Below are 11,901 nucleotides of genomic sequence, written 5' to 3' on the forward strand. Positions count from 1 at the left end.
CTTCTCAAACTGTGGTACTTCTACCACTGGTGGTGCTCAAGCTCTCTCTGTTGGTACTTGAAGGGATCTCCAAAATAAAAAAGGAAACATTAGTTCCTAAATTAATATAACACTAAGAAAATACCTATACTTTTAAGATCCTTAAAATGTACAGTAATTTAAAAATAAGTTTAGCATTTGATGTCCTATTTTTGTTTCGATATCAGCCTGCTACGTAGTCATGCTCAAGAGCTAAACTGCTAAACTATGTTAAGATAGTAAGCAGAGATAAAATGATAGTTTGAAAACCCTGACATGTCAGTTCTGATGCTACCCTTTCCTACAGTGTGGCTGTGGCTGAAGACAGTCAACAATAAATAATCTTCTGATAAAGAATAAACCTTCCTGTCTGTAGCTGAATAGTGTCTGCCTACGCTGCTTTATTTTAACACTGGTCTTAGTGGTGGTACTTGAGGGAGCCTGTTATATTCTGAAGTGGTACGTCCTGTACAAAGTTTGAGAACCATTGACCTAATGCATTAGAGGACCACTTTGTTATATTTTGTGAAATTAGAAAGTATAAATAGTACAGCTGCCAACAACGTTGTCATCTGAGAAGGTCTGTCATGTGACAATCAATATCAACAGGAGAACAAGAACAGGTCACAGATTTTCTGAAATAACTTGTAAATTAAAGTACAGGAGGTTCTTGCATGATGCTCAATGAATTTGTATGGGCAGAATAAGAATCGTATGTCACATTCAGAACTAAAAAAAGTTACTTGGTTACAAATCCCAACCCAGGACGAACAGCAGCCTAATTACTTTGTTGAGAAGAGTTTCTTAAAAACCTGACAGCAGCAGCGTGCCCGTGCCTCTGACCGATGCTTTAAAACCCCAGGACAACCATCTGAGATCACACACAAACTGTGTTAACTCCCTTTATTTAATACAACGGTTTAAAAACACATCTAGCCACACAAATGTGCCAATAATACACTCACACATTGACACAAGGGACTCTCCCGTTTCCGTGGCAACAGACAGAGACGTTGTGAAGTAGTGACTCCTGTTCTGACTCAGGTAATGAGATTAAAGGTGTCCTGGGCTCAAACTGAGGATCTGAGGAAGGTTTGTATCCATGGTCCAACCCCTCAATCTACACACTCCTCTTTATGCTTGCAATGGTGACGGATACAAAATTCTAGTTTTATTCTGTGCCAGTTAATGTGCAAATTAAAAGTGAATGTACATCTAACTAAAACGGAAGGAGCCGCTGTCTATCTGTATGCCAGTTCTTCGTTTTTCTGGACCACCTTTCATCCATTTAATTTCCCACTTGGTGAGTGTATTGCTGAGGACCGACGCGAGTGCAGTGCTGAGTGTAAGCTCTTTAGATCTTCAGGAGATATTTATTAGTCGTGTGTTATGTACACACTGTATTGAGAGAGGATCCCTATCAACTGTTACACCGCTGAATATCGCTCGATACAGTACATAAAATAAACAGATGAAGAAAGAGAAACCAGAGAGACTGGAGATGCTATGTTGTGGAAGTCAAACACATCAAGTTTATGCCATGTAACTTTCGGAAAGAGTGCAGTTTTCCTCGGAAATAGCCTGGTCCCAAACAACTAGCCAAATTACACGTCTACTCTAGCATTGCTAGGAGACTCAGCTATGTCATGGCAGGTGTACTGCTCAGGACCCAAGGAAGCGCAGTCCCGAGGGTGAAGATGTTTGGATGAGCGGTTCTCAAGAAAACTGCAAGCAGCAATGGCGGGAGGCCAAGCAATCAGCCTGTTTTGAACTGGGCTGGCACATTTTGAACGGGCACTGCACAGGTATACTAAATGCCAAAATAAACTAAAGTCTTCTGAGGACAGTTGAACATCAATCACATTCTGCTCCAAACTTAAACTTACTATTGTTTAGGTGTTAAATATTTGGAAAGTAGTGATTGTTATTGTCCGGACCTTTGATTTTAAGAAACAACACATCCATACGAAAAATGATATTGTTCTGGATGTCCAATTTCCAATTATTTGCACAAGCTGGGAGATCAATTCCAAAAGATCAATGAAGAAAAACTTCTCTGAATATACTTCCTTCCTCCTAGAACTTGATAGAAAACTCATAGATCAGGGTAACACCGGAACAATGGCTAATACTGCAGAAAAAGTTAAATAATATGAGCGTCTGTTAGAAATGAATGGGTGAGATGTGACCAAAAAGCTCAGGGAAAAGCTGAGCCCGACAAGAACTAAGCATTTACTGTGAAAAGTAAGAGATGGTCCTCTCCTCTGCTACACAGTTATCACCCTAAACAAAATACCCACTACCTAGTAACTGACCCGGTTCATGTCTCACTCCATCGGCAGCCACTTAACTACACCTTTAACGTATAATGGTCCTCAAACATTTAAACGTTTGTTTTCACATACTAACCCTTCTCAGCCAAAATAATGTTTGCTTAATACTTCACAAATACACCTGAGGATATATTCTCCAATGTTACATATCTATAAGCAGACTATGTTTCAGTTCCATCTCCAGTGATAATCCAAAGTGAGTTTTGCTCATAGCAGTCAGATCAATTCAATTTGTCAGAGCCCTTCCCTTTCCAGAACGTCTCCTATTTTAGGAGACAAATCCCTGTTTGCATTTCAGGGGCAACACATGATTTAAATCCATGTCCGAAGAACAGAACTTTCTCTTCTGTGGAGCCTCAGGTTCTTTGCCATCTACCCCATGAAGAAACATTAGCCTGTCATGTTTCATCATGTAGGAGTGTGCATGTATATACTGTATGCATGCATGTAAATCCCTTTGTGGTTTTAGAGGCAATAGATGAGTGCCAATCACCACTGCCTTCTCATAGTTATTTCCGATGGCTGTGTGGAGGCGGTCTGACACGACTTCCTCCTAATGGAGGGACACCACACTCACTGACATGATGCTGACTGCTGGAAGACACACCAGTGATACCACCTGACCACAAAATAGGATGGGAACAATGCTGCTGTGGCCTCCTGACGGAGTTCCCCTGCGATTCAAAATAGACCTTTTCTTTGGGTGTTTTCTTACTGAACGGTAGACTTCTTGTTCTGTGGCTCTGACCTTTTACCGCTTTACTTTTTACTTCTCCTAATGTTGGAAATAGGAAATTAAGTTGTTTGTCTTTTTCTACTCTGTCACCTTCTCATTGTAGGCATATTAAGTTATATTTAAAATAATACACAACTTATAACTTATACAAAATGTTGTCACATCTAACTTATCTAGATAGGATTCTATCTAAAATAGATGGTATAGGTTTTTAGAATATACGTAAAGTGAATTCAATAAAATTACATTACAGCATCCCTGTGCCCAACAAAACAACAACCTGAGATGCGGTTTCCAACAGCAAGCATTTTAAAACTTGCATTTCATCAACCAACCATATCATTTTTGCAGAGGTATCACTGGCCCAGTTCTCTGACAAGACTTTCTCCTCACCCATGTGAGTACGACAGGACTGAGGTTAGAGCTCCTGGGAGTACCACAGTGTGAATGACGTACAAATGTCAAACAGCACTTGAAAATGTTAAATATACTTAACTTACTTGACTGATGTGTTTGACAACTGTAACATTTAATTAAATAAACATAAATCAAATGCCACTGACTTCAGTGAAACCCTCAGTGGCAGAAAACACTACAGTAACTTTCAGAAATGATTGTCTACTCTTACTGCTGGTGACTGTAATGTGCTGCTCATGAACAAACACCTCATATACAAGCACACACCAGTTGTGTACGATATATCCAGTATGGCAATATCAAACTACTGTATTAGGAAAACTCCCAAACATTAATCGCTGTTGCGACAAATCATTCTCTGCACAGATTTCTTTGCAAAAGGGGAAATACCTGAGGGGTGTACACCAATACCATAACTACACAGGCCAATACCATACAGCAACTATATGAGCAACTTTCAGTATATGCAAATATAAACAAAGTCTACTAGACTGAAACATATGCTGTTTAAGGTCTGTTAAGCTCCACTTGGTTTTCTTTGATAACTTTCATCACCAAATCACACCAGAACACACTTGGTGTCAGGACAGCAGGTACCCAGACAGTTAGATTTGGCTAAATTTGCTGTATGAGCTTCAAAACCATGAAAGGAAACTTCTACACAGTACATCGTGAGGTGTTGATTTAAAGCAGGCACACAGCAGATTGGAGTAACCTAAAGGGATGCAGCAGCAGGGTGTGGAAGAGTAATACCGACACAGATTTAAATACATATAGACATGGGAAATGCATAATGGACATTTTCAGGCCAGATGAACAGCCTATGATCTTTAAAATCAAGCCTCTAAAAATCGCATGTAAATATATAAGTAGGCATGTATATGGTGATCTCGGCATGAAACGGATTTCCTGTGATATCCAAATATTATTTTTTTTAAAAAGGAGTATCCCACCATGTAATGACAACTGACTGTGATGATAACATGGGCCATAACGTAGGCCTTTGTTGACATTTGGAGCTACTGGAAACTCACTGTTCACCTTCACCACTGACACAGCAAGATGACCGTTAAGTTTAGGCCAAGTGCACTTACTATCTGCCTGGTGCATGGGCCCTCAAAATATAAACCCAAAGCTTCCTGGCTTGCAGATAATAAGACTGACTATCAGCCTTAGTGGCTAACTACTGTAGTTGACTTACTTATTGATTGGCTGACACTGATTTTCTGGTTGAGTGAGTGACTGGATGGATATCTTGATGTCTGTCACTGTTTGTTTGCCTCGCTGACTGGTTATATGACAGGCAGGTTAATGGGCTTGTTGACTGACTAAACTTAGCACATCGGTTTGATAAGCTGACTCAGTGAATGAACACAGCACTACATCGTTAAACTGACTGAATCATATGGTGACATCATTACACGGTCGCAGTCAACAGCCACTCTGGTAAAGAAACAAAACAAAAAGAACAATGATACCTGGGAAACTTATCAGGGAATTGAGCCAGGGAGTCTTGGCTGCTGCTCTAATGAGGAAGGACTAACCTCACATTGTTTTAACCCCAAATCTCATGGAATTCTGGAAGGGCAGCTGATGCCAAACCAAAGACTTTCAAATATATTATATTATATTATATGTTTTTGGAAAATGCAAGCCAATCTGGCTCTCCCTTTTATTTTTGTTCCTTATAACCCACTTTGTTATCTACACTCATGTCCTAGTTACCCATTCATATTCCTCCTCAAGGTCAGACCAGCCATCTCTATTTAGTCAGAAATACTCATGTACTGTTAGTATGATTATGGCGACATGTCAGATGTCCTAGCATTGTACATCAAGTGAGCTAAACTTGGGTGATGGTAATGAGCCTGATCCATACTGATTAGTGAACTTTACAACATGTACAGTAGAACTATCTTGTCACCCAAACTTAGACTGAACCAGGAAACCTGTCAATATGCAATGCAAAATAAGTTTCCAGTCAAAGAATTATATCCCAAAATAACAGCCACGTGCAGCTTCAAAGTTGCACCAACGAACCTTGAATTGAACCTTAAATTGTCAAAGATAAAAATAGTCCAGAGCGGCAGAGCTGCCTGACTCAAGCCTTCTTGGGTGAATCTCTTAGGGAACATCCATCCGGGGTGCAGGTCACCATCTCTATTCCTTGATTTGGTTTAAACTGTCATCTGCAGCTTTTAATAAAGCGAAGGAAGGAGGCACTGTCATTTAATTAAAAATAAAGTACATACAAACATACAGCGTAGCGACATAAAACATGTTTTGGAATATTAAGAATAGATGTCTAATTAAATACAATTGCACAAATGAATTTGTTATACATTTGCCTCATTTTAAAAGTATGACTTATTGCCATATTTCCATAATGCTGCAGTTAAACATATTTAAACAGTTTAGTCACATTCTAAAGAAGAGTGCTTTTATATTTTAAGGCTTACTGCAGGTGATTTCTCATATCATGAGAAGTGTTACTGTACCAATCAACCGGTATAATTAATCAAATATTAATGACATCTTTCCCTCCACCATCACACTATAAATCATTCCCATGCTGTCTGAATCTGCACTTTCTAGTTTCCTAATTTCAGGACTTTCTGCCTCGTGAACAAGTTCTCAGAGCTGGTGAATCAAACCATGCGTAGTGCCCAAAAGCGCAACAGCAACAAATAAAACGTCCCTGGGCATAAACGCCCTGCTCATCTCCATACAAGAAACGCGTGGCGCGCTGTGGAAGTAGCAAACACGACGGGATTGTGTATCCAGTGTCCGAAAACATAATCCAACTGTATTCTCTGCGCTGTTAATAAATGTTTTACGGCCACATCATCACGATCCAGTTGAAAGACATTCATCCACACACGAGCGACTCCACAATAGCCACATGCACCGAGCACCATGAGGGAAGGACTGGACGGATATACTCCTCTCCTGCTGGCCTGTCGAGCCCTGAAGCAGGTTTAACAGTGTGTGTACGCATCCACTTACGCATCCCGGACAGGGCGAAGGAAACCTAACCATCCCGAATAAACTGTGCGATCTTCCGTGTTGATACGGAATCCCAAGTCGGTGCACTACTGAAGAGTGGAAGCGCACGGCGATCGTTGCCGCCCGAGTCCGTGTCTATTGGTTTCCTTTCAGCTGGGGCAGCGTCAGCACACACACACACAGTCTCCATTTGCAACTCCATCGCCCCCCATGGGCGTGCGAGGCCGCGGGCTGTGACGCAAATGGCACTGGGTGATTTGCAAATGACATATCTTCCTAATTCAGTGTCGTCGCCACAGGGAATGGTCCCAATCACGAGATATTACACACAAATAGCCATCCGATGGTGGGTGACGAGTAAATAAAGGCGGATGAGCAGTTCGCTCTACGGGGATGCGGTTGCATAACTCAGGAAACTTAATAAAAATGTGCACGGAGCGAACGATGTTCAGTCTCCATGGCTGATGTTTTCTCGTTGTTTCGATTTGATCGTGATAGCCTATACCTTAACACTCAGCAAACGATCGGTCCTCGACTTTTGGTCACAGGAGGAACCAAGCAGAGCGTATACACAGGGAACCGAGTGGCCTCGCTATGGTGGATGTGTGGTGGCCAGTGCTAGGACGCATGCACGTAGCTGACGGGGATAGACAGGACAGCCGGAGTGGGACTTAGGATCGCATTCACAGGCCATAAAGGGCCCGCATGAATACTATTGTGCTCTTTTATCAAAGAGTCCCCAACTATTTACAAAAGGTTGGCCAACACACAAAAAAATATCGCGGCGAAATGGTGGCGGCGGTTACAGCAGCTGCCACTGTGCTCTGCGCAAAGCAAAGCACAATCATTGCGCAGCGCCGGACTTCCCCAGTTTTGTGCAAACTATGTGATTCGTCCAAAAGACTTTATTTTTTTTATCTCAGCAAGGCTGTCCTCCCTCTGGGAAGCAGCGAACCAGAGCGCAGGGCAGTCGCCGTTCTCATGGCACGATTTGCATCGCCCCCATTATCCCTGAAAATCTCTTTTTACACGGTTATATTGTCAGCCCCAAAAACACCATTCTGAACAGCAATGGGACAGCTTGACTCGACCGAAGGAAAAGCCAAGTACAAAATGCACCTTTCGAGCCGTCAAAGAGAGGCCCCTCATAACGATTGCAGCATGGCAGGGGAGTGCGGCGTAAAAACGACCTAACCCGAACAAAATACACACAAAGACAAGGTGCAGTGCTCCCACAAATACGTTCATCACCACCCTGGTAATAACGCTAAACTATTCTCCGTTTTTTGGATTAACATAGAGCCGGCGAGGGTGGCATTATTATGAATGTAAAACGCTGCGTTTTGCGGATCCGTGCCACCTTTCCCAAGAAGCAGCTTGGCGCACAGGACCGGTGACCCTTCCATCTTTGCGCGTCCTTCTACCGAGCGAAATCGCGAACCCACTCGTGTTTTGACGATTTACTATTGAATAAAACACATTGCAGTAGGTGATTTCACCTTTTAGGAGGCAAACGCTGCGTGTAAAGGCTGCTACAAGTCTCTGAAACTATTCCTCTCCCCACCGCGGCCAGGCAGAAACAAGAGGGCGATGACGCCATTTTCTGCAAAAACAACCATGCTCGGGAAGCCAGAGCGAAGGAGGTTTAACCCGCTCCGCAGCCCCCTTAGTCTCGCCGAAACGTCTTAAAAACAAGTCCTTACCTTGTAATTGTGGGATGGGTGGTGGAATCGTATGTTTGAAGAGGTAAAACTACGCGTTCGTGGCTACTTTCGAGACCGGAGATTGTTTATTTCGCCTCTCAGCGTCCCCGGATCACTCGGAACAAGTTGGTGTGCGAGCTGCCGTCTTTGTGCACCCAGAGGAGCCTCTCAGCATTTGACCAGGCTCTGCGCAAAGGTGCACGCTCTACGTCCAATTTCACCTAGAAATGTCGGCACTTTAGGGCGACATTGCGAAAAAAAGAAAAGACTTGACCTCATTCTATTAAATCTAGTTTCATTATTTTCCCGATTTTGACCAAAGGGGACGGTTGTAGCGCTGGTTTATCCCCCAAAACGCGCAACCCTTTTTGAGGACACAGCTCTCCACAAGAGTCCACGACGCAGACGCAAAAACCCCTCCCAAAACTTTATATGCTGGAAAGATAAAACACTTTATATCTCAAAGACAATACATAATTCCGCCTAACAATTACTTATTCGCCAAAGTAGCAATTAGCCTGCGAGGACACAGCTAAAAGGGCAATTCAGACATTTGTGACCAAAAAAAGAATTGGCATTTAGTCATTAAAATATACACAATTTGTATATTAACTGGTCCAGGGAATCAAAGTTTTCTACAAAAAGGGGGTTTACAAGTACAAACACATTCAATCATGGTAAAAAATATTCTCAAGATCCAAATCTGACAAGTTTGTTTCCTTGTTTAGATATAATGGCTACCAAAGAGTATATTGGGCTAACTTGTCCAGCATCACTTCCAGCACTATCCACTCGAGCATGCCAAGTGTTAATGAAGTATCCCTGGATGTGGACACAATTAAGTCCCTCCTAGGACTCCCCTAAACAAATGTTTAAACATGCTGATTTCAGGGGTTTTAGTATAATTTAGCCATGCTGCTGCTAATATAAAGCTAGCACAAAAATCTATATAGCATGAGTTGTGTTAGCTAATTAATTTATGTCAAATAACGGTTTTGGTCCAAATTATTTTCACACAACAATGACTTTTACCTTTCTATAACCAGCCCAGGACACCAAAACCACGGACAATATAAAGTTTTTGTGATATTCTAGTTTGATAAAACGACAGGTGTGGGAATACTTTCGCTGGAATCAAATCAACTTTGTGCCATTTCTCATCAAAGCTAACGTTAGCTAGCTTAAGTGCAACACCCCATCACCCGTTACACATCTAATGTTTTTATTTTTAGCTGAAAAGTGGCCTGTTATTGGTTTTGAAAAGAGATTAAAACTATAGGATACAATTAATAACATTAGCGTTAGTATTTTTTGGGCCACACAACTGTTTACAGGGAAAAGTAACTTCATGCTAAAGCAGTGATTCCTTACCTTGTTTGCCAGTTTATTGAACAGTAACATGTGCTCGGCCCATCACTTATCAGATGAAAAAAAAAATAAAATTTGAGTTATGTCAAATAACACACATTTGACCTGCTAATAGATTAGCTGGATATTAATTCACAGTATAAAGTCGGCCTTAACAAGCTCCATAGCAACCAAGATATGAAGCTAAAGTGCTAACTAACCTATGATAATTGTGTTTATGGAAATTAATCAGACAGTTAATAGGGGGCAGCTGGCAAGTTTATTTGGATAGCACATTTGAACCAAAAAACAAAAGCATTGGTAAGAAACATATTAAATGACATTTAGACATAAAATGACATAATAAAGCCTATGATGTAAAAAAAATAGAAGTTACAGTGCAGTATAAGCAATTCATAAATGGTTTTCTTTACTGAAAGAGAGCAGCAAACAGAAAAGTCTTCAGTCTCGATCTAAAAGAGCTGAGAGTTGCAGCAGACCTACAGTTTTCTGGAAGCTTGTTCCAGATTTGTGGTGCATAAACACTGAACTCTGCCTCTCCATGTTTAGTTCTGACTCTAGGGACACAGAGTACAGTTTTTGAGAGGTCTGGATGGTTCATAGCTAAGCAGAAATATAGAAATGTATATTTTTTTTATTTTGCAAACAAGCAGTAGTATTTTGAAATAAATTTTTTTGACAGACAGCAAGCCAGTGTAAAGATCAGAGAACTCGAGTACTGTGATCTACTGTAAGGGGATGGTGTAGGTGAGTTTATGCAGGTGGGGTGAGGATCAGCTGAAGTTAGGCCGGGGTGGTGATGAAGAGGAGGACGAGGAGTGAAAGGCTAACTTTGCAGGCTTGATAAAAAGAGGGAAACATTTAGAGTGAAGTGGTAGGATAAAAGGTTGTGGTCGAATAATCTTATTGGTGCATTATCAGTACAATAGTGAAATGCTGTGTTTCCAGTTTTAAAGAAGCAGTAAAAGTAATTTTTCTGTGTGAAACATGCATGGACTACTGCTCAAATAAAAAAATAAGTTGTTACACAAGTATTAAATATTTGAAAAGTGATACAACAGTGTACTATGGTACTTTGATAGTAATCATTTGACACAGTAATACTTAACTTAACTTTAACAAAAGCACTATGGCCCACTCTGTAGAATAGTTTGTAGGAGTCTAATGAAAAAAAATGTTAACAAATGGAGTACTTAAGCCAGTCTGGACGTGGTATAACTTAGTATTTCAATACAATCTTAATACATAATATTAGGTCAACAGCATAACATAAGTATTCAAGTAATGCCAAAGGATCCAAACAAAAACTCTGTCTGCAGTAAATACGGTTACTGGCTTTTAATACTTCTGTTTTTGGCAGTTTTCAAGCCTTTTATTGGATAGGACAGGAAATAGGGTGAGAGAGAGTGGGAGGCATGCAGCAAAGGGCAGCAGGACGGAGTCGAACCCGCAGCCAGTGCATTGAGGACCTTCAGCCTCTTAACACGGGGCGACTGCTCTAAACACTGTCACCGGCCACCCCTTAATACTGTTTTATAATGTATCTCAAGTGTTATTACCTGTTTGTTATATTTATATAGTATATGTTTCGGTACAGTAACTCAATTGTATGGGCTTACCAATAGTGATTCAGGGCGGCAGGGTGTGTCATAAACAGTATCGAGAGAGTCAAACCCTACCTGATAACTCATTTTAATGAAAAAACATTCTCTCTCAGATAACGGCTATCTTACTTTACCCAGAACAGGAAGGTGATTTTGATTTGGACACTCTGAACAAAAATGATGTGTTACACCTGTTGTAAACGATCCTTTTTATTCGGCAACACATTAAGCTATTCATAAAAATATATTTCATTTAGCCACCAGGTTAGGATATATCCCATAAAATGATACATAAATGCTCTACCTACCCTGAATAAGTTCTACAAGATTTCAAAATCACATAAAAGAAGAAGAAAAAAACACTCAAATCATTGAATGCAAAGTGGGTAAAAAGTGGGGGAATTTGAGAAGTTCTTTAAGAGTTATAATCCCTGCCAGCTCTTCCCTTTAGGCTCACGAGAGCTCGCAACAAAAGGTGCCCACCACTATCGCCTATACACAATTAACTAAAGCACCAGCATTATTCCATTATCATAAGAATGCTGTTTGCAATGGGGGGAGAAACTCCTCGGCATTCATGGACGTCGCCGAATAGAGCCGGGAGCTTTTATCTTCTCAATTACATGCAGGCTGCATTTATCACAAAACCTAGTGACATGTTTGGACACTTTTTGTGCATGACAAATAATTTGTTTATGCTGGTAATTTAAATAGCC

The 11,901-nt window shown here is 40.9% G+C and overlaps 1 protein-coding gene across 1 annotated transcript in view; it reads right to left on the bottom strand.

The window, feature by feature from the left end:
• The window catches only part of znf800b (zinc finger protein 800b), a 32,643-nt gene extending 24,294 nt beyond the window's left edge, over positions 1–8,349 (bottom strand). Inside the window, exon 1 of the mRNA XM_083935458.1 lies at positions 8,214–8,349. The gene's annotated coding sequence lies outside the window, so the exon portion shown is untranslated. The remainder of the gene's footprint in view (positions 1–8,213) is intronic.
• Between the last annotated feature and the right edge of the window lie 3,552 nt (positions 8,350–11,901).

This window comes from Echiichthys vipera, assembly GCF_963691815.1.
Source record: "Echiichthys vipera genome assembly, chromosome: 20".
NCBI classification, from domain to species: Eukaryota; Metazoa; Chordata; class Actinopteri; order Perciformes; family Trachinidae; genus Echiichthys; species Echiichthys vipera.